Source organism: Thalassophryne amazonica, chromosome 20 (genome assembly GCF_902500255.1).
Source record: "Thalassophryne amazonica chromosome 20, fThaAma1.1, whole genome shotgun sequence".
Taxonomy (NCBI): domain Eukaryota; kingdom Metazoa; phylum Chordata; class Actinopteri; order Batrachoidiformes; family Batrachoididae; genus Thalassophryne; species Thalassophryne amazonica.
This window is the reverse complement of record NC_047122.1, coordinates 64,672,919-64,695,712: the sequence shown is the minus strand read 5'-3', so window position 1 is coordinate 64,695,712 and position 22,794 is coordinate 64,672,919.

The window sequence follows — 22,794 nt, the reverse complement described above, 5'->3', positions numbered from 1 at the left end:
ACCCTGAGATGTGCATTCGTGGTTTATTTGTGTGACGCATAAAAGGCTAATTATTATGAGATACACTAAAATGTGCAGTGGTCCACCTGTTATGCATAAGCAGCCTGTAACTTCTTTTGGGTTGTCTGGGTGTCTTGGTGGCTTTCCTCACTCGTCTCCTTCTTGCATAGTCAGTTTTTGAGAATTGTCTACTCCAGATTTACCATAGAGTGCCATACTGTTTGTATTTCTAAATAATTGATGTAAATAAAGACCAAGACATATTCAGTGTCTTGGAAATGTTGATGTATCCATCCCCTGACTTGTCTGAAGAAGACTGGATGTAAAAGTGAAGGTTTGTGTGTGTTATAATAAAGGGGACACTTACTTATTCACACCATCATTTTGGCTTTTAGATTTTTATTTATTTTATAATATAATTTTATAATTTTATAATATAATTAAAATATAATTTCATAATATAGAGATTACTTTTCACTGTGAGGTTAAAGGGCAGAATTTTAGAAATGTAATATATAAAGCTTGAATTTTTGTTTTGTTTTTAGATGTCCTAAAAAATTCAAACATGTAGAACTTCAAGGGGGGTCAGCGGTCTGGTACAGCATCTGCAGGATCTCACATACAGCCCCAATCTGTCCATCAAATGCATCCATCTTACCCCCACTCATGAATAACACCCCCCTCCTCCCCCAACAAGATCCTTGGACTCCCCAATGACTTCTTACATTACTGTTTAATTACATTTCTTTTTTGTTTTTGTCTGTTTTTTTGCATTCTTTGCAGTAGTGGTTACAGTTTTCCCATATCCAAAAACACTGATCTGAAAAAATAATGTTATATTTTTCTTTGTTTTAGCAAAACTATGCTTAATTTTTGAATGATATTATTAAAATATCATAATATTTGAAGATTGATGATCTGATTTGACCAACTTAAAAGCCCACTTAAGAATTTTATTTAGTAATTTATCTTTATGGTGCTGTAAGAGTGATACCGTTACCCCCCCCCCCCCGCCCCTCCCTTTCTGAATGAGGCTGCATAATCTTCCAAAGTTTGCTGACCTGTTATTAAATTGGCAGCGAAGCTGACAGCACTTTTCATACTGTCAATTCCTTTTCCAGCTGAAGTAGTGAAAGCCTGCACTAAATCCTCAGAGAGCACAAAACGCCTTCATGCGCTCCTTTGCATACTTGTGATACTGTCATGTTTTCTGAACTGAATGTCAATAAATGTCATATTAAGCTGCAAAGTCGAAAGATTTAAGCAGTGCACAAAATTACTATGCAATTTCAGGATGGAAAAAAATACATTCATTATGTTAAAAATCAGATAAAAAGCTGGGCTGTGAGGATTTTCTTTTCTCCCCAAAATTCAACCACTGTAATGTGATGTTGGCGTCTTCTGCTGCAGTGTGTTACACACTGTGTGTTAGTGTGAGATAAACTAATAGGTCCCACAGTTGACAGTGCAAAAAAAAAATGTCACTGCTTCATGGCGTGTACTTCTGAGCAGTCCTGAAATACTGCTGGTGTTGAGCTCAATGCTGATTGGTTGAACCTACGCAAGAGAAGCTGACAACAAACACCAAGTGGCATTGCTACCAGAAGATTCAGGAGGTTAGAGAAGAAACGCTTATTACATAGGTAGCTACAGAGGTTCAAAATAGATTTGGCCTCAGTCCCTATTGCGGCAGTGAAATAAGCAGAGACAATGTCAACTCCTGCTGATGGAGGATGCAGGAGACAGAGCCCAGCCCTAGCAACAGACAGGGAGCATCAGGCGGCAAACTGCAAACAGAGAGAGGTGAGTAAGACAATGAGCTTTTAAAGGACAAGCCTGCATCATATTGGTTTGCAGTGATGATAACTGGTAACATCCACTTATGATGAAGGTGTGTGGGCAGATTCAGTTAGCTGATTCTGAAAGTTGCTCAATTGTCTGTCTTCTGACAGAACTTGCACTGCTCTGAATTTCTAAAAGCAAGCAGAAAATCTACAGCACAGAAAACAAATGGACTGAAGAGATGGACTGATGTACAGTGGACAAGGTCAAGCAAGGACTCGAGTCCTCAAAGAGTAACAAGAAAATCTGTGTCAGTGCACCTTGATAGCGGATGATTTCAACACATCAAAACAGTGGAGAGGAAAGTTCAAGGAAGACTGCAATCATCTGAAGAACCACAACAACAAAAGTGACCCAGACTGGAATACCAGGCCACAGACCTTCATGCACTCACAAAAGTTTCACATCTTTTATTCATTTATTTATTTATGATGGTTGTGACATGTGGAGAAGAGGATGAGTTCCTGCAGTGAAACTGGGTAAACTCAAATGCTTAGCTCCGGATTTGCTGCAAAGAATTAATGCAGTTCTCAAGGCACAAGTCCATAGTGACCATTTACTGCACTGATACCCGAAATGTCAGGGTTGAACTTGGTACCTGAGGTTGACATATCCAATTATAGGTCATTCTGTACTTAGCTCTCTGGAGACTTGGCTCCAGGGGTACCACCACACTGCCTGGCCAGAACTGGACCTTGCTGTTGTGGCGCGGTCGCACTGAATGTGACTCTTGATCACTGATGAGAAAGTAAGCGTCTCGCTGAACGAGTGCTAACGCTGCTCCTTTGGTAAGATGAATGACCAGGTAATGGCTCGCCACTGATGGATGGTGATATAATCATAGCGACTGATGGAGTTGTCAGTGTAGTTTAGTGAGCAGAGCCATCTGTCAGCCCACTGCAGCACAGCCTATTCTTCACAGACATACAGTGACAACTTTTTATCATGTGATAAACAAGCTTTTCACAGTGTTTTTCTTGAGATTTCCAGCAGAGAAAAATGGGGAAATGGGATGCTCATGTTGGTCACATTAACTCTTTGGTAGGTTCAGAGATGACACATGATTCATAGCACAGCGGCGAAATGACTTGCGTAGTTAGGATGGCCAGTAGAACCCAACAGAGAGTCATACGGGTTCAGGGGGGAGGATGTAAATGCATCAGTATGTGTGTTTATGTGTGCATAGCTGATTAACAAGCTGTAAAATCCCTGTCATCTATAGATGGATAGAAAGGTAGATAGAAATTGCATTTCAAGCTCTTAACTGACACCTTCACTGTACATTCAGTAAATATTTAGTTTAAAATCCAGAAAAAAACTTTCATTTAACTTTTAATATTAAGTAAAAATATATTAAGTTTAGTACTTAGCAAAAAGTTTAACTGTTAACATTCAGCTAAATATTACGTTTAATATTTAGAGCGATATTCACTTGAAATGTATGTACACAAAAAAAATGACTCATTAGATGATCTCAATTCAATTATGTGCAGAATTTCCATCTAATAAATATATGTAGCCCCAACTAAAAAAAAAAGCAATCAATGCAAGATAATTTAATTTAGTTGGGGCTACATATATATTTATGAGATGGAAATCCAATCCAATGAGTCAGTTTTTGAGTGTACTTAAATATTTGGCTAAAACATGAGTGCTGGGCATGAAGATGAGAGCTGTTGCCAGTTGGGAAATACCAGTTGTCCACAAAGACATTATAGGGTCTGATTCAGCAAAAACCACAGCTTGACAAAAAAGGACATGATGACTTACCAACAATGAGGAGTGCATCTTTTCAATGCACACAATAATGTGTATTTAACACAATGTGTCTATTTAACACATTTGCCATCAAGAATATGCAATTTTGGGTGTGTCCTCCCAGAGTGCTCAAAACTGTGGGTATTTAACATGCAAATAGCTGAGGTTTGCACATGCAACATGATTAATCAAAGCTCAAAGCAATTACAGGGCTGAGATTGTCTTTAAATGGACTGCATTTATATAGCGCTTTTCCATCTGCATCAGATCCCCTTTACTTTAATTTCTCATGTTTGAAAACTTGCTAACTTAACCAGTGTTGCGTGATCAATGCAAATGCATTCAAACTCATTCTCTGTGAGCTGTTTTGGGTATGCATTTCTTTAATAATAATAATAATAATAATCTTCTTTAAAATTGAAAACAAAACAAAGCATCCACTCCCTCAGTGCTCGTCTGTCAGCACCACAGTCTTTTGTCAGGACCGTGGACAGCTCCGTGGACATCCACCTAAAAATGATTCTCAGTCTGTATTATTCTGTATCAGTTCATCCAACCACAACCCCAGAAGCCTGTAACTATTCTCTTCACATTAATATTAACTCATGTGCTGTAAAAAATAAATAAAAGACCTCTGTTGCGGGAAAGCTCATTTGAAGATCATTGCCTTAACCACCAGTTTAATAATAACATTAGTCATGATAATAATAAATATATTTACTGTATTCTTTGGAATTTGGGATGTCCTGAGGCTTACACTCTGGTGCAACTTGCATACTGAAAAATTACACATTTTTTATTCGTAATGATAATGACTATTTTTATAAGACTTTTCTGGGAATCACAGCACTAAACAAAACTCTAATAATAAAAGAATAATAGAAACAAAAAGTACACTACAACAACACACAAAAATCCCAAATTAAAGAGCTGATAATACAGAAAGTGCAATATATACTCTGGTACAACTTGATTTTTTTTTTTTTTGATGGGTGAATGATTAATGCATGATGTTTTCCGTTAAAATGTTTTTGTGTTGTTGTGGTCAAAGCTGCAAGTGGTTGATTGAATTTCATTTGTGTTTGCCGTCATTAACATACAAAAAAAAAAAAATCCCCATTTTTCATTCTGCTGTCTGTTCACCAACCCAACCTGCTAAAGTTTGGAATACCCATGCAGTTTAGTTATACAAGATATTCATGAATCAGGCCCACAGTGTTTATGGTTTTACCATCCATGGCTGTCCTCTGTGACCCACAACAGTGAGAATCCTCCCAGCAGTTATTCCTCAGAGCTGTCAAAGAGCTCCCATTGCACGGAAAGACCCAAAGCTACACTGAGGATAAGATTGATGTTGGGCCTTTAAGCTTTGCTACTGTGGTGTTTTGTTGAGTCAGCGAGCTGATTTACTCCACTGGCTCTGTCCACGAGAGATGGATCAGCAAAGTTTCAAGTCAATCCGTATACACACAGGCACGTGCAGATACTCACCAAGAAGAGTCCTAATGGAAAAAATACTGGACACTTGTTAATTTTGTTATGTATAAATGCTTATATATAACACCTTCTATGCAAGCGCATATACTTGAACTCAGCAGCTTTGGACATCCGTGTGAAATATTTGTGATTTTTTTTTTAAGAAGTGAATTAATGCTCTTATACTCATCATTTATTAAAAGCATAAAAACTGTAGAACTTTCATGTCTCTGTCTTACTGAGGTATTAATGCCGTTTCAGCAGGTAAGCAGTCAAACCAGCTGCTTGAGGGTCAGATTTCCACACTTCTGCTCCAATATGATGAGACTAGCACCTTACAACTTTGGCCCTCAGCAGAACAAACTCCACTTCTTATTAACACATATTCATGTGTTTCTCCAAGTTCATCTTATGAGCTAACTGATATTATAGGCGGTGTGATGTAGCAGAAAGCCTAGGTCCTTCCTCAGAGACACATCCATCTGTCACGGAGGGAGAAATCACTGGATTCCAGCCGGAGAACCAGCCGTGCTCAATTAGTTCAGGCTGCGGTTCTGTCTACCTGATCTATGGAAGGTACTTAGAATGGACCCCGGCGCGGGACTGATTATTTCTTTCTGCCTTGCCAAATACATCAGGAAGGCTGCCTATTGTCATTGGCCGTGAGGTGGGTTACACCCTGTAGAGGAGGCCATCCTGTCATAGGACTGAATATCTTTGATTCATTTAATACTTTCTGTATGTTAATAAACTATAAGTTGACTCATAGAAGTAGAGAGATGGAACGCCAACTCAAGATCTCATTCCATTGAGTTCTGTTTAGAAGCTTGTGACCCTGACATTTCAGCCACTCAGCTGTGAGAGCTGGGGTCATTCACTTCCAGTCGCCTGCCAGCAATAACACCAGATGCGCTTTTAAAGGACACTTTCTGCGTGTTTTTTTTTTTTGTTTTTTTTTCTGCTGTGGCTTCACCAAGTTATCCCCTCGAAGTATGTTCAAAGTGTAACTTGAATGAAGTTCTTGTTGATTTTAAATCATATTCAGGACAGAACCTGCTAATATTATTGATAAGAGCATGCAGACTGTCAGCAACTGTGCCAGAAAATCAGTCAGTAATCATTAATTATTCATAAAACGTGTATAAAAATACAATAAAAGCACACATCATTTGGCATTTTAAAAAAGCATCATAGTAAAACTCATAAATACATCCGTAAAAAAGTCATAAATAGCACAGTAAAAATCATCAAACACCATAATAAAATCATCAATCAATAAAAATCAAACACCATAAAATAATCATAGCATTTCTTTGAAGTAATAACACTTGGAGCATTTAGCACATGATGAAGGTGCCTGTTCCACAAGTTACCACTAAACATAAAATATTTTCTTGAGTCATATCTGCGTATTTGCACCTCAAAAATGTGAGAGAGACCTCTCAAACATACAACCCCAACTCCAATGAAGTTGGGACGTTGTGTAAAATGTAAATAAAAACAGACTACAATGATTTTCAAATCCTCTTCAACCTATATTCAACTGAATACACCACAAAGACAAGATATTTAATGTTCAAACTGATAAACTTGATTGTTTTTGTGCAAATATTTGCTGATTTTGAAATGGATGCCTGCAACACGTTTCAAAAAAGCTGGGACAGTGGTATGTTTCCCACTGTGTTACATCACCTTTCCTTCTAACAACACTCAATTGTTGAAGCTTTGTAGGTGGAATTCTTTCCCATTCTTGCTTGATGTACGACTTCAGTTGTTCAACAGTCCGGGGTCTCCGTTGTCGTATTTTGCATAATGTGCCACACATTTTCAATGGGCAACAGGTCTGGACTGCAGGCAGGCCAGTCTAGTACCTTCACTCTTTTACTACGAAGCCAGGCTGTTGTAACACGTCCAGAATGTGGCTTGGCATTGTCTTGCTGAAATAAGCAGGGACGTCCCTGACAAAGACGTTGCTTGGATGGCAGCATGTGTTGCTCCAAAACCTGAATGTACCTTTCAGCATTGATGGTGCCATCACAGATGTGTAAGTTGTCCATGCCATGGGCACTAACACACCCCCATACCATCACAGATGCTGGCTTTTGAACTTTGCACTGGTAACAATCTGGATGGTCTTTTTCCTCTTTTGTCCAGAGGAAACGACATCCATGATTTCCAAAAATAATTTATAATATGTACTCATCAGACCACTTTTCCACTTTGAGTCTGTCCATTTCAAATGAGCTCGTGCCCAGAGAAGGTGGCAGTGTTTCTGGATGTTGTTGATGTTTGGCTTTCACTTTGCATGGTAGAGTTTTAACTTGCACTTTTAGATGTAGCGACGAACTGTGTTAACTGCCAATGGCTTCCTGAAGTGTTCCTGAGCCCACGCGGTAAGATCCTTTACACAATTATGTTGGTTTTTAATGCAGTGCCGTCTGAGGGATCGAAGTTCACTGGCATTCAATGTTGGTTTTTGGTATTGCCGCTTACTTGTAGAAAGTTCTCCAGATTCTCTGAATCTTCTGATTATATTATGGACTGTAGATGATGGAATCCCTAAATTCCTTGCAATTGAATGTTGAGAAACATTGTTCTCAAACTGTTGGACTATTTTTTCATGCAGTTGTTCACAAAGTAGTGATCCTCACGCCATATTTGCTTGTGAACAGCTGAGCCTTTTGGGGATTCTCCTTTTATACCCAATCATGACACTCACCTGTTTCCAATTAGGTGTTCTTTGAGCATTCACCAACTTTCTCAGTCTTTTGTTGCTCTGTCCCAACTTTTTTGAAATGCGTTGCAGGCATCCATTTCAAAATGAGCAAATATTTGCACAAAAACAAAAGTCTATCTGTTTGAACATTAAATATCTTGTCTTTGTGGTGTTTTCAATTGAATATAGGTTGAAGATTATTTGTAAATCATTGTATTCTGTTTTTATTTACATTTTACACAACATCCCAGCTTCATTGGAATTGGGGTTGTAAATAAACTCTATTATGGGGGAAAGGGGGGGGGGGGTTAGTCAGTCCAACGGCAACATGCAGAGATGTATGCGATATCTGAAGGTTGCTAGCCTCAATGCAGCAATTTCTTTTTTTTCCCAGGATTTCAAAGAAATATTGGCTGGCATCAACCTTGAAGATCCTTATATTGTTCCAGAAGAACCATGTTCTTTTCCTGAATAACAAAACTCATTGTTAAGAACAATTCACATTTTATTTTCAGTCATAAATTATTTCAATATCACTTAGGTATCACACAGTCAACACAATGAAATATGCATCGTTTATTTCAGTCCACACAAATCAAAGAAAATATGAGAGACATCATGAGGGACCTGACACCTGCCTTCAGTTTCTATCAAGCTGCCAAAACTGGAAAAATCCCCAGCAAGCCCAGTGGGTTTGTATGATATTACATGATTTAAACTGACATGAAAGTTTTGTCGTTTCATTGCTAGTGAGGCATCTGAGTTCTTGCATCATGAAGCCACCCAGGATATCTGGGATCAAACCACGAGGCCTCACAGGCGGCATTCGGCCAGACGGCAACTGACAGGATGACCCAGGTGGCCGGAGACCACCAGCTGACTCTTGAATGCTGAGTCAATCAGTTCTCAGTCTGGTAACGTGGACAGCATTGTTCCCTCAGATAAAATAGTATTTAAAGTAAAAGAAAAATCATCAGTATTTACAGAATTCATGGAGTTAATTTTGTAAAAGCAATATAAACACAGAAAGGTGAATATACGTATCTCTATACTCGTATCAATGATGCACAGAAGACACAATAAAACAAACGCTTACTTCCACTGAGGCCCATCTGAGGCTAAAACTTGTCAACACTGAGAAGCTCGATGAAACATGTAAAGATCGCAAAGACATCATAATCTCATCAATTATTGAAAGTAGCAATAAGTGTGTAGTTTTTATATATATATATATATATATATATACATATATATATACAGTGACGAAAATAAGTATTTGGACACCCTGCGGTTTTGCAAGTTCTCCCATGTAGAAATCATGGAGGGGTCTGAAATTTTCATCTTAGGTGCATGTCCACTGTGAGAGACATTATCTAAAAAAAAAAAAAAAAATCCGGAAATCACAATGTATGATTTTTTTTTTTATTTGTTTGTATGTTACTGCTGCAAATAAGTATTTGAACACCTACCAACCAGAAAGAATTGTAGCTCACACAGACCTGTTAATTTTATGTTAAGAAGCCCTCTTATTCTGCACTCTTTACCTGTATTAATTGCACCTGTTTGAACTTGTTACCTGTATAAAAGACACCTGTTCACACACTAAATCAATCACACTCCAACCTGTCCACCATAGCCAAGACCAAAGAGCTGTCTAAGGACACCAGGGACAAAACTGTAGACCTGCACAAGGCTGGGATGGACTACAGGACAACAGGCAAGCAGCTTGGTAGAAGACAACTGTTATGATTATTTATTAGAAAGTGGAAGAAACAGCAGGGGTGGTGGCCAAGTGGTTAATGCGCTTGGTTTCAGTTCGGAAGGTTCTGGGTTCAAATCCCACCCCTGCCACATTTCTCCATGTAATGTGGAGTTGCGTCAGGAGGGCATCCGGCGTAAAACCTGTGCCAAATCAACATGCAGATCCACCTTGGATTTGCTGTGGCAACCCCGAGTGCAAACAAGGGAGCAGCCGAAGGGACTTACTATTAGAAAGTGGAAGAAACACAAGATGACTGTCAATCTCCCTCAGTCTTGGATTCCATGCAAGATCTCACTTTGTGGGGTAAGGATGATTCTGAGAAAGCACAGAACTACACAGGAGGACCTGGTCAATGACCTAAAGAGAGCTGGGACCACAGTCACAAAGATTACATTAGTAACACATGATGCTGTCATGGTTTAAAATCCTGCAGGGCAGCAAGGTCCCCCTGCTCAAGCCAGCACATGTCCAGGCCCGTTTGAAGTTCACCAGTGATCATCTGGATGATCCAGAGGAGGCATGGGAGAAGGTCATGTGGTCAGATGAGACCAAAATAGAGCTTTTTGGAATCAACACCACTTACCATGTTTAGAGGATAACAACCCCAAGAAAAAAGTAAAGAAGTTAAAGTTTCCAGTCTATCTAACCTGCAGGTCTTTGGATGTGGGAGGAAACCGGAGCACCTGCAGGGAACCCACACAAACACCGGGAGAACACGCAAACTCAACACAGAAAGGCCACAGACGGGAATCAAACCCATGCCCCTCTTGCTGTGAGGCAACAGTGCTAACCACTAATTCACCGTGCTGCCTGGAAAACGGACTGCAGAGGCAAATTTATTCTACTCAACCTAATCATTTATTTTCTTCCTTTGTTTGTTTGCTTCTTGAGCCGTGGCATCAGGTCAGTTTATTAAATTTCCTTTTCCCATCTCTGTCATTTATATCAAGCTTTCTTATCCCGTGTAAAACCGCCATAAATATCACAGACGTCCAGTGGTAAAATTACTTCACTCCACCTCCCGTTATAAAATAAATCTCGTCCAAATCGGGCTTAAGTCTCTGATCCTCTTCACACTACGGTATCCGGGTATCAGCACCAGGCTGATGGACATCACGACCTGCACGGCTGTTTGACTTCCATCATCTGAGAGATGGCTGGTTACAGTAGCAGTCAGTTGTTTATGCTTGAAATAGAGGATTAGTAGAGTGAGTGAGTGAGTGAGTGTAGTACGACCTTGAGGAAAGCTGGACAAATCCACATATTACAGCACTGAAATTAATTAACAATGAAATTAAGTCAAGTTTGCTCAAGTATTTTCTTACCAAAATGCAGGTCTGCAGCAAGTTCAGATTTTTGTGCCAACGTTTAGTAATTCTGGTCACACCTGCAGTTCCAATCTATAAGTCATATCTACGATTGTGAAATGGTTCTTGACCTTTGAGAAACATTTTGTGTGTGTGTGTGTGTGTGTGTGTGTGTGTGTGTGCGTGTGCGTGTGTGTGTGTGTGTGTGGGCTTCAGGCTGTCTGCAATCACAAACAAGGCAGAGGCTTTTCAAAGGTGCAAAATGTCATGTCTTATGTTTTATGTGCAAATCAGTAAAACAACTAAATGTGCATGTCAGCCTGAGGAAAGAAACGCAAAACCCAACATAATCACAGTGAGCAGGTGAGGAAGCCTGCAATGATCCGTCACCATATTACCGCACGCTGGCACGCTGGCATGCTGGCACGCTGGCATGCTGGCACGCTGGCATGCTGGCACGCTGGCATGCTGGCACGCTGGCATGCTGGCACGCTGGCATGCTGGCACGCTGGCATGCTGGCACGCTGGATGGTCTTGTTATTAGGACTCATAGGAATACCATCAGTTAGACAGCATCATGAAAAAGAAATATGAATCAATAAATGCAGTGACCATCTTATATTAGCCAGAGAATGAACGGTTTGAGCCCTGTGGTAGACTGGCACCCCACCTCACACCTTGTGACCAGGCTCCAGCCCTTCCACACACACCCCACCCCGTGACATAAGCAGCTCAACTGCTTGAAAAAGACTCTGTAAATGCTGTCTGTGGGTGTTGTCATTTTTTATGGGAAAACACTGGTTATTTTTGTCATCTTTGAACTTAAAGCCCAGTTATCCAAAGGCATTAGGGGCGTGGCATCTTTGAGTGACAACTTGCATGTTTTCACTGCAGTTGGTCAGAGGCTGCTAGCTGTTGTGAAAGTCTCCCTTTTTTGAGCATTTTATTACAGGAGAAAAAGCCGTAAGGTTATGCATGATTAGGGGTGTGGCTGGTTTGAGTGGCAGCTCATTGAGCCCAGAGTTGGGACTCAGAATGTCGCCGTCACAGAGTCCGCTGGCTGCGGCTGCTAGCTGTTGTGAGAGACTGGATCAGTCTCTTTGAGCATTTTGTTACGAATATCTGTCATAACTTGACTTGTGTGGTTAATTCATTGGCTGGATCATCTAACATGCAAGTCAAGTGAAATTAAATTATCGTGTGATGTAATTTTGGATGGTAACGACATTAGAGCCACCTGAAGGCCCTCGAGCAAGTCCACCAACACTGCCTGAGGAGTATCCTCCACATCAGATGGGAAGACTACCGTACCAACATCAGCATCCAGGCTGAAGCCAAACTACAGTGTGTCTTCATCAAGAACCAGCTTCAGTGGGTGGGTCACATCATCAGGATGGATGATGGCCAACTTCCCAAGAAGATCTTCTACTCCCAGCTGAGCAACGGAAAAGGGTCCAGAGGACGGCAAAAGAAATGCTACAAGGGCATCCTGAAGCACAACCTCAAGAACTGTTCCATCTACTGGAAGACCAGGACAGAACAAGCGAGAGACCGAGCCAGCTAGTGAGAGATGATCCACACGGAATCCCATGTGGATCATCTCTCACTAGCTGGCTCATGTTTGAAAAAATGCAGACGAATAACACAAAGGAGAAGAGGAGAAAGAGGAAGGAGAGTGAGAGAGAGAGAGAGAGAGCAAGATCCTGACTGGCAGAAGCTTTCCAAAGCAACCACGTGCAGAGTCTGTTCAAACCAACCGATTGCCATAAATGAGGAAATAAGCGGTTCATAATTTTTAATGCCTACACCAAAGCAAATCTGTTATTAGGACCGTCGCCTTGCCTCCAAAAATATGATTAATAAATGCTCAAACTGAGGTTAGTCTGTTAGCTGAGCTCATCAGTGTTCAGGCTTCATTTGTCCTGCGCAGGTTGTGCAATGTATCACAACCTGCCCCGCCTCTTTACCCATATATGGGTTACAGACAGACACAATCACACAAATAGGCACAATCGCAAAGTATTTTGGATTTTCACCATGAAGCTGTGAATGTGCCATGGGTCTCTTTATTTTCCACCTCTTGGGATTTACTACTTTGTAATTGCAACGTTGTCCCTCACACGTTCTGGTGTTGATAATTCTTGTGCCCTCTTTCTGAGAATCTTTCTTGTGCCCTAACTGCTCTCTGTATTTTCAGCAGCTTTACTTCCTGTCACTTCCAGGTTTATGTGAACTCTAATATCCTCAGTGTGTTTCATTCTCTATTTGACCGTCCACAGTCCAACACTCTAGTGCCAGATTGTCATGTTCTCATGCCAGATTGTCATGTGCTCATGCCTGCTTTCACATATTCTTCCTCTATGTTTTTTCTTACAGTTGCTGACCTATGTCGCCACTACATGGTTCCAGAGTCCTACCACTCAGTCCATTCAAGCACTGAACACAATAGGGCCCAAAACAGATATCTGAGGAACGCCACAATTCACTTCAAATTGATGTACCAGGATTAATGCTGCAAAAATTATCACAGGTTGCAAAGAAGCAATGGATGAGAAGATCGTTAGGAGATTATATAACACCTACATGTTCTTTTTGAAGTTGTTTTAATCAGCTGTGCTGATTAAAACCAAAAGAGGCTTAAAAATACAGCAAAATGAGGCAGACGCTGAGTCCCCATCATATTTTGAGGAACATTCAACGTTTTCTTTCAGTCACTTTTCTTTTAAATGCCCAGTTCTCAGTGTAACACACTCTGTGTCGCCCCCATGTGGCCTCAGGCCATTGTTTGTTCCAGACTGAGGGAATAACTTTGGAGACTTGTGGAAACATAAATCAATGACCTTAATGCAGGTGGGGGGGTTTTATCTGACTCCTGGGGTGGGATGCTAGCTTTAGTGTTTATTGAGCATCGCGACCCCATAACCCAGCAACACAGCTTTATGTCTTATATAAACTCTGTTTAGTGGTTGTTTACTGAATATTTTCAGCCCCCCATGTGGCTCCCAGCAGTAAATCTTTCATCGTCCCCACAGAGCGATGCGCCTGCCTGCTAACTCCATCTCAAGCTGCCTGCTCACAAACTAATGGCTGGAGGTTCTCCTGAGCTCCTCAGTGCTCCATTTCCACACTGTAGGTTTGTCAGGGAGATGTGTCAGACTCGGGTGGGAGCACAGCAGTTGGTCACAGACACAAACCTCCAACAAACAACACAAATGCACAGACTGACAGACACGTTGCTGCGGTGGAGGTTGTTTGTTGAGGACGTCTCATGTCAGTTCAGCCACCTGATTATTGTCCGGATCTGGAGCAAAGTGTGTGTGTAGAACATCACAGGATCCTGAGCTATGACTCTTATCCCAACCTTTGATCTTGATCACTCATCTTTGATCTTGATGAGCTTTAATTGTGATTACTGACATTTGATTATCATTGGTCCTGATTGCATAAATTCAATCCTGGTCACTCTTCTTGATCCTGATCTCTGACCTTTGACCATGATAACTGAGCTTTGATCATGGCAGCTTCACTTTGATCCTGGTGTTTAGTCTTGGTCGCTCACCTTTGATCCAAATCAAAGACCTTTTAAGCCTGATCTCTGACCTTTGGTCTTGATCACTTAGCTTTAACTGTGATTGCTGACACTTCATTATCATTGAACCTGATTGCATAACTTTTATCCTCATCACTCATCTTGATCCTGGTCTCTGACCTTGAGCTTTGATCATGACTGCTTAACTTTGATGTGGGTTTTTGGTCCTCATCTCTTACCTTTGATCCTAATCAATTAACTTTAATCCTGTTAGCTGGCCTTTGATGTTGATCACTCATGTCTGATTCTGATCTGTGACCTTGATCACTGATGTTTGATACTGATCTCTGAATTTAGATCCTGATTGTTGTCATTCCATGAGAATGGTTATGTTTCTGTCACCATTTGTTCTTTTTTTGGCCACCTGATCTGGATTGTTAACTGGATCTGCTGAGCTTTGACCCTGATCATGACCTTTGATCTTGATCACTGAGTTTTGATTGTGATTACTTACTTTTGAACATCACTGATCCTGATTGCATAACTTTGATTTTGGTCTCTGTCACAATTATATATCAGAGTTAAGCTTGTTTTCACCCATGTGCCTTCTGGAAACTGAAATTTGATGTGTGTGTGTGTATGTGTGTGTGTGTGTGTGTGTGTGTGTGTGTGTGTGTGTGTGTGTGTGTGTGTGTGTGTGTGTGTGTGTGTGTGTGTGTGTGTGTGTGTGTGTGTGTGTGTGTTGCTGTCAGTCCACGGCTGCGGCGCTTTTACTGAGAAGTGAGGTCAAAGTGGACACAGACTCCTCGTCTATCTGAACGAATGGTAACCTAACGGACATGGCCAGTAAAGGTAATCAGGAGGCGTGTGTTTTTTAAGAAAATCCTACAGCAGACAAAAAGAACTCAGAGTCAGCTGCAGTGACCCTGAACAAACTAGGGCAGCCGACAGACGAATAACTTTATGTTGAGTTGCTCTACTTTCTCGTCATACACTAATTAACAAGCTAACATTAATTTCTGTGCGGGAAGAGTTGACGTCTCTATAATAAGGTGTTTTTATTGCGGCGTGTGCAGAGTTAAATTTCTAATTAAACTTTTGGGAGGCAGCGCCGATAGTGTTGTTTGAGAATTACAAAGGCCTGGAACTTTTTCTGTTGCCATTTAAAGTGCAAGTCCCCAGTTAAACACTGAATGTGTTTAATTAAATTGCATTCAGGAATTCATCACACCACATGTTTAATAAGGTTTTTTCCTTCTCTTTGCAATCAAGGTGATGACAAGCAGAAATTGAAAAAGACATTAAATTATTACACAGGCTGCTCCTTCCTGTTATTAAGGAACAATCAAGCGAACAATCAGCAGACGTGGAGGTGTCACAGCGCTGACTGTTTGCCGGTGGAGCTCCTTCATCTTACTGACTGATTTAAATCTAATAGGAACAGAAAAGCGTTGCTTGTCGGCTAATCATCATTTAAAGAAAAAACAACTAGAGCTCAAACCTCCGCCAACACCAGCTTCCAATTCCACAAAATTTTAACTTGGAAAAAAAAGGAGGAGAATGGATTTAGTTCATGCACTTGAATTGAATTGTTTTTGTGGTGTTGTCAGGTTTTTGTTTTTGTTTTGTTTTTTTGTTTGTTTGTTTGTTTTTTTAACTTTTCAGTTTCTGAATTCTTTTTCAGTTCATTTTCACAGAACATTGTTTATTTCTGTTGTGCAGAATTTGTCATTACATTTTGGCATTTGGTTTCTGACTGATAACTGGAAGATAAACAGGCATAAAATCAGAACCTCCATCCAATTTTGGTGGTGTAGATAAATTCATAACAGAAAAATGAGAGTGACTGAGGCACTTTTGACTGAGATATGATGCAAAATGGGCTTTCCAATATTAAATTCAAATGTCCACAAAATCCACAATCTGGATCCGGATCAAACTTTGTCAGGTGATAGTGAGTGCCAGTCTGCACATCATTTTCAAATATGAGAGTGATTGGGGCACATTTGATTAAGATATAATGTAAAATATACATTAAATGGAGTTTTCAATGTTAAATTTATATAGCCACAAAATCTGTAACCTGGATTAGATCTTGATCAACCTTTGTCAGTCAGTAAAGGATACCATCCTACATAACGCTCTCAAATATGAAAGAACTTTCTTTTTTCTTTTTTCTTTTTTTGACAGAGTTACGAATTTTTGAATATTCATTACATGTTAAAGATAGGGATATTCCAATATTTTTTTTCTGACTTTGACCTATGACCTTGAAAACTGAATCACTTCTTGCCTATCAGGATATGAATCTTCAGTAAAAATTTCATAACGATATATGAAAAATTGTGGGCTCCAGGCTGTTCAAAATCAAGCAAACAAACAGGTGCAAAAACATAACCTCCTCCAAGTTTGTTCGGAGGTAAAAAAAAATAGTTTGATCTCACTGTGAGCACATGCCTGCAGATCAGATTTTATTTCAGAAAATAAATACAATAGTGTTCAGAATAATAGTAGTGCTATGTGACTAAAAAGATTAATCCAGGTTTTGAGTATATTTCTTATTGTTACATGGGAAACAAGGTACCAGTAGATTCAGTATATTCTCACAAATCCAACAAGACCAAGCATTCATGATATGCACACTTTTCAGGCTATGAAATTGGGCTATTAGTAAAAAAAAAGTAGAAAAGGGGGTGTTCACAATAATAGTAGCATCTGCTGTTGACGCTACAAACTCAAAAATATTATGTTCAAACTGCTTTTTTAGCAATCCTGTGAATCACTAAACTAGTATTTAGTTGTATAACCACAGTTTTTCATGACTTCTTCACATCTGCGAGGCATGGAGTCAACCAACTTGTGGCACCTTTCGGCTGTTATTCCACTCCAAGATTCTTAAACAACATTCCACAATTCATTCACATTTCTTGGTTTTGCTTCAGAAACAGCTTTTTTGATGTCACCCCACAAGTTCTCAATTGGATTTAGGTCCGGGGATTGGGCAGGCCACTCCAAAACATTAATTTTGTTGGTTTGGAACCATGATTTTGCTGGTTTACTAGTGTGCTTGGGGTCATTGTCTTGTTGAAACACCCATTTCAAGGGCATGTCCTCTTCAGCATAAGGCAACATGACCTCTTCAAGTATTTTGACATATCCAAACTGATCCATGATACCTGGTATGCGATATATAGGCCCAACACCATAGTAGGAGAAACATGCCCATATCATGATGCTTGCACCACCATGCTTCACTGTCTTCAGTGTAAACTGTGGCTTAAATTCAGAGTTTGGGGGTCGTCTCACAAACTGTCTGCGGCCCTTGGACCCAAAAAGAACAATTTTACTCTCATCAGTCCACAAAATATTCCTCCATTTCTCTTTAGGCCAGTTGATGTGTTCTTTGGCAAATTGTAACCTCTTCTGCACATGTCTTTTATTTAACAGAGGGACTTTGCGGGGGATTCTTGCAAATAAATTAGCTTCACACAGGTGTCTTCTAACTGTCACAGCACTTACAGGTAACTCCAGACTGTCTTTGATCATCCTGGAGCTGATCAATGGGTGAGTCTTTGCCATTCTGGTTATTCTTCTATCCATTTTGATGGTTGTTTTCTGTTTTCTTCCACACATCTCTGTTTTTTTTGTCCATTTTAAAGCATTGGAGATCATTGTAGATGAACAGCCTATAATTTTTTGCACCTGCGTATAAGTTTTCCCCTCTCCAATGAACTTTTTAATCAGACTACGCTGTTCTTCTGAACAATGTCTTGAACGTCCCATTTTCCTCAGGCTTTCAAAGAGAAAAGCATGTTCAACAGGTGCTGGCTTCATCCTTAAATAGGGGACACCTGATTCACACCTGTTTGTTCCACAAAATTGATGAACTCACTGACTGAATGCCACACTACTATTATTGTGAACACCCCCTTTTCTACTTTTTTTTTTACTAATAGCCCAATTTCATAGCCTTAAGAATGTGCATATCATGAATGCTTGGTCTTGTTGGATTTGTGAGAATCTACTGAATCTACTGGTACCTTGTTTCCCATGTAACAATAAGAAATATACTCAAAACCTGGATTAATCTTTTTAGTCACATAGCACTACTATTATTCTGAACACTACTGTACATACACATCTGTGCAGGTATAATTTAACCATTCCAGGTTACTGTCAAATACATATAGCTTATGACCCAACGTGAACTCTAGGGGGTCATCACACAGTCAACTATCAGGTGTGGTGTTTCCTAAGGTGATGTCCCACAATGACAATGGAACTGGCTAAGTGTGGCAGAATGGTGGCAAAGTGGGGGAAGGTGGATAAAAGCAAGTTACGAGCATTATACCACAGATCAAGTATGTCGGTATACCACAGATCCACAGGAGCCATGGTGTGGAAACCTGGAGGACAGACACAGCCAAGTGGAGAAGAAATGGCATCCAAGCTTTTTCTTTCAACATGTACACCCTATGAGACATCAGATACCCTGCTGGAACAATACGTACAGGAAGGAAGAGATCACTAGAGATCAAGCAAACCAAAAAAAAAAAAAAAAACACTGGATCTGAGGACTAGTTACAGTCAAAGCCATTATCCAGAATAAAACACGAGCCATCCATGAGCATTTAAGGAAGCTTGCCCCAGGATAAGGAGATATCATGGAAGGCCAGACTCGCCCATGGGACGCCCTGACAGATGGAGGCGGTGACTGACATCAAGAAATCCTTCCGATGTCGTCGAGAAGTGGGTGAGCACAGAGACTCAGACGACGACAGCACAAGAACTGGACCCGAGTGCCGGGTCCAGGCAGGCAGGGGTCCACAGCAGCAAACATGACCTTAGATACAAGCAGAGATATTCTAGCACATAGCGCCAGGGAGCAAGATGCATGCTGGGACGGCGCACAAACCAATTAGCTGAGACAGTGGACGGGAATATATGCACCAAATTACGCATATAGAAATGAGACGTTCTAAACAACAAGTGCTGCTGTGCAAAGGGCAGTGACGTGACTCACGTGCACAGAATCATTAACACCAATGTGAGGCCATTAAATAAGCTTTGGCTTTATTTTTGGATGGAGGACAAAATGTGAACAGATTAGATAAAACCGCAGCATCTTTGAGGTTACGTTACAATACGTCAGATACAATGAGGGCATATGCACAATTTAGCCATTTTAACTTTAATACAGTAGAGATGAAATACACTAATGAATGTGAGCTTGTGGAGCAGACTGCAGCTTTTATTTGATGGTAATTATACTCAAACTGGAGGAACAGTACACAGATTACAACCCATTTTGTGCATTTCCCCCTCTTTTTGTGGGACCAGTAATCATCAGACAAATGGTTTTTACCCCGTTTCCCTCATTATGTCAATGACAAGTCAGAGAATAGAAGGTTTAGAGTTGATTACATCTGTTTACCACACTGTCATACGGAGCTGTTTCTGTTCCTAATGACTGATTTGATCAGGCACCAAGAGTTACATCACAAAAGTGCTGTGTCTTCCACCCAACGAAAAGGGTGGGCACAGCTCAGCCCCACCATCATTTTCAGTTTACATCCATCGTATTTGTAGTTTTCACACCCAGGATTCACATCCTTTAAAGTGGAATTGCCCATATCACTTCCCTAGTAGCCGATTACCCGCCCCAAGGTGGCTTTGATTCAGAGACTGAAATGAAAACTTCATCTTCAACAAGAAAGCTATCACCTCCCACCTATCCTGGATTCCAGAGAACTTTTGGGGTGCAACTAAAGCTGCCTTAAGGAGAGACGGCTCCTTACTGCTAAAGTCCATCCATCCGTTTTCTGTACTCACTTATTCCAATTAAGAGTCACTGGGGGCTGGAGCCTATTCCAGCAGTCATAGGGCGTGAGACGGGGTTCACCCTGGACAAGATGCCAGTCTGTTGCAGGGCCACATAGAGACAGACAAACACATTCACACCTACAGACAATTTAAAGATTCCAGTTCACCTAACGTGCATGAAAGCAGGAGCACCCAGAGGGAACTCATGTGAACTCTCGGAGAACATGCAAACTTCACACAGAAAGAATACAGGTGGGAATCGATCCCACGACCTTCTTGCTGTGAGGCAACAGTGCTAACCACTAAGCCACTGTGCTGCTACTGTTACTTGCAAAACTGAAGCGGTAAAAAGTTCAAAGGAGAAAGAAGAGAATAGGAAAGTATGACACCAACCTTTTAGCACACTTTCCAATAATGATGAAGCACAAAAGTGTCTTTAACTACTATTACTAATACTGTTACTACTACTACTAAAGTGCTCAGTAGCCTATGCCACTCCCTTTATGTCAAAGTATATGTGTGCCACGTTTTGCTCCATTCCAAGATGCCATTTGGACAGGAGAGGAACACACACACACACACACACACACACAGTTGTCAGTACATACATTATGTAGATGCCACCTAGCGGCCGGTGCCTGGCACTGCTATTCCTCCACATAATGCTATCCCAGACCATTCTTCTTTGCGGTCCCCTGATGGTAGAAGAAGCTCTTGAAAACATTGTACCTCATCTCCAAACATCTCTACCAACCCGAACATGCCCACCTCACATTTACCATGTACTTCTTTTCTCTGCTTACATTCTTAGAGTTTTGCACCACCACTCTGTGGACTTTACATATCTATGTAAGGATGGTGTTTATCATTATGTTGACGTTGATTATTTATATCTTCAGCTTTGCTACATTAGCTGCAGTTATATTTATGAATTCAGTTTGTTTTTGCATTTAAAAGCTGACATTTCTTCTTGCTTGTTTTTTTTTTTTGGTTTTTTTTGCCCTTTGTTCTTGACAGAAAGCTAATTTATCGTTTCACAGTGACACTACACGAGTGAGCTATTTGTAACATTTCTGCGTGGCGCGCTTGACACTTCCGCAACCACTAATCGGGGAAGATGACTCTAAAGAATGCAGAGGAGCAAGTGGTTTGCTTTATTTAGAAGCTATTTTCACCATTTAATGATGACTTATGTAGTGTGCCGCCGTGACATACAAGAAAGGCAATCGTGCTCTGTGAATCCGACATAATCAGCTCATTGATATTGTTGATGACCTTCTCCTTAGTGGTGATTATGAAGACCATTTGTTGTACCCGGGCACCGTGTGAAAACAGTACCATCAACAATTTTTGCATCAACATCCAACTTAGTGCGATTACTTTGAAATCAAAATTATATACCAGGAGCGCTGTTGACTGACGAAGAGGATGAAGACTTGATAGCATCTGATGGTGGGATTGCTTCCTCATGACCACTCAGTGGCGGTGCCAAGGGGGGCTTGGGGGGGCTTAATGAGCCAAGCTCCCCCAATAATTCTGCCAATAATGTGAATAGTGACTGACAGGCTATATCTTTTACTTACTTTTATCGAATGGTTATGATCTCTGTGTTAAATTGGCAATAAATCTTTGATATAGATGATTTGTGTAAGGTTGATTCCATGCATTGTCTTGAGCACCATTTCAATGAATTCAGTTTGTATACCTATGTGCAAGTTTACGGAACTTGCAATCATTCTAAGTGATGTGTGTGTGCATTGATACCACATTTTAGAGGAGCACAGGTGACTAAAACATATACCTTGGTATTTATAAAGCAATTTACTATATATTGTTCATTTCGACAACATTTTGTGGCGCTCCTCCAACTTTTACCCCAGCCCGCCCTCAGCCCCCCCAACAAAAATTTCTGGGTGCCGCCACTGCGACCACTCCCTGCCGCCCCCCCCAGCCCCCACCACCACCAAGGTGCAACAGTAGATTAACCATATATCATGTGTGAAATCTGATTTTTAGAATCCACATTGATTTGGACACTGGATGCCTTTTCCTGATGCAACTCCAGATCTACACAAGGGTGTGCAAATTCCAGAAAGAAAGGAATTAAAGAAGAGCTCTTCTTATTTTAGAGTTGAGCTTTGTAATTTTTTTTTTATGGCGGCAGAAAGGCAAATCTCACCATCAACCCCCAAAAAAGGGGATGTAGAATGACATCATACCCAGGATGCATAGATAGATACAGTACAACATGCAGAATTTAATAGGCTGTTTTATACATTTTGCTTCTATCTGCACTTTTTGCCTTTTGTGTGGCCAAATCAAATAATAAACAAAAAAGAGAACAATATTTCACAACAAGCCATGAATTGTCATGCTACTAGTGAGTTCAGAAAACGTATTAAGAGCCTGACCTTCATGCTGTCCTGGTCTGCACACCGAGAAACACAATTCCAAACCCCTGCACCACTAATGCTTTGATTCTCTTTTATCTCTGCGTCTACTGAGCTAACACAGTATTGTTTTGTGAGAAATGTTCTTTTTTATATATATAAGTCTCACAGCACATTCATGGAATCTTGCT